Source organism: Carassius gibelio, chromosome B2 (assembly GCF_023724105.1).
Source record: "Carassius gibelio isolate Cgi1373 ecotype wild population from Czech Republic chromosome B2, carGib1.2-hapl.c, whole genome shotgun sequence".
NCBI lineage: Eukaryota > Metazoa > Chordata > Actinopteri > Cypriniformes > Cyprinidae > Carassius > Carassius gibelio.
The window spans coordinates 27,197,182-27,199,204 of NC_068397.1; positions in this window are offsets into that span (position 1 = coordinate 27,197,182).

Below are 2,023 nucleotides of genomic sequence, written 5' to 3' on the forward strand. Positions count from 1 at the left end.
AGAGAGAGAGAGAGAGAGAGAGAAATGATAGCGAGCGAGACGCTTTTGGAAAGGAATGCTGTCTGCCGTGCATTTGTTCTTTCACTGCCATGATAAACACTCTTTATCATTTATGTTGTGATAAAGCCCTGCTCAACATACACAATCCTTTATACTCTGCTAAAGCTGTGAAAATGAATTGCATTAATGTTTTCACATGTCACTTTTAAAATTTACACACATTGCATAAAATCTCAAAACACTCATCTGCATAAAAATGTAAACCGTAACACAAAGCCATTTGAACAATGTTTTTTTTTTTGTTGTTGTTTTTTTTTGTTTTTTTTACCATTATTTTGCATGAAAATTTAAACCATACATGTATATGATTATTATATCATATGTCAGGCTATACAGGGTAAATTTAAATACTGAAATTTGTTATACCATGAACAGCAATTAGTAGCCCTAACACTTTGTGGTTGGTATAAACCTGCATGTTTATCAACTCGTATTCAGTTCAGTTTCTTTTACTTTATGTACTTCACAGTATTTGAGCATGGGGACATCACTCCGTCTTTAACGCCCCGTTGTCTGTGACCCAGAAGAGAAAACCTATGATCCTATCACGATCCACCAGCTCAGAACATCTTCTGTAGATACTTGATTGATGAATAGTTCTGGACTGATGTGTCTGTTCAGGACATTGGCAAAACACCTTCAGAAAGGTGAAGTCTTGAATGTTTTGCTCTGTCCTGCACGTTTGCGTATGAGCCGTGAGATGTCATTTGTTACCGCGAGAAACAGTCTCATGTCTTTCATGTTTTTCTCCGTTGTTTTTTTTTTTTACTTTCTCTCCTCTTTCAGCCGTCTGTCTCAGAATGACGTGGGGGAGTAGGGAGTAACTCTTGCCCTGTCCGCTATGCAGTGATTGTCTACTGATTTCAAAGAGTGCAAGGGGTCAGAGGTTAAGTTGTCTCCAGTATATGTTATTGTGTCTGACACCAGGCTCCATGCTGGAAAAGCGAGCAAAAGAGAGGGACACTTGAAAAAAAAAAAACCTGTAAAGACATAAAGGTGTGCTACATTAAATTTAATGTTCAAAAGATGGTTTAAACCAGCAAGTCTGACCCCAGGGGATCCTGCAGGCTCCTGAGGGGTACTTCTTTTAGATTTGAACTGTCTATAAAACAGAATGTATGACATTGAAATAATAATATATGGGCAAAATAGAAATTAAAATTAAATTTAATAAAATCAATCAATAATTAAATAATCTTCTGTGGGTTTTTTTTCTTTTTTTTCTTGCTGCATAAAAAAAATTATTTTACATTTTAAGAAAAGAAAACAAAATATGTGTGTGGATGACATATTTCTAAAGAACACATCTTTTTGCACACTTAAGTCTGGGACATGAGGCAAAAAGTGTTAAGAAACAGATTTGTGGCTTTTTAAATTGTACTATATATTACTATACTAAATAAGAACCTGTACTTGTCAAAAACATCCACTCAATTGCATACATTATTACACAAGAAAAAGACCAGCTGATGAATTTATGAGAATGAAAGAAAAGAAAGAAAGAAAGAAAGAAAGAAAGAAAGAAAGAAAGAAAGAAAGAAAATGACTTTGTTCTTGTTCTCTGTTGTGTTTGGATGGTTTACAGCGCTCTGCTTTAGTCATTAACCCTGTTTAGATCTCTCTGGAGAGAAGTACTTGCTCATGAAAGAGTGTTTTTATGAAACTGAATATATTTGTACATGAATAAAAGTGCTCTGTGAAGCTGAAGACTGAATAAATCTGATAGTTATTGTGGACGGTCACGCTAATTTTCCTAAAACAGCATTCAATACATGGTTTATTATTTTATACAGGTGCAGAATGATTTTTTGAAATGTTAAACATGATCCAGGAAAATAATGCAATTTGTTGTTTATTCTCCCACAGGCAAATGTGGAAGGATTATTTAAAAGACAAAAAGATGGGAAATATAGAAAAAAACACATTTTTTAAAAGTAAAATATTACGAATTTCAAAACAATAA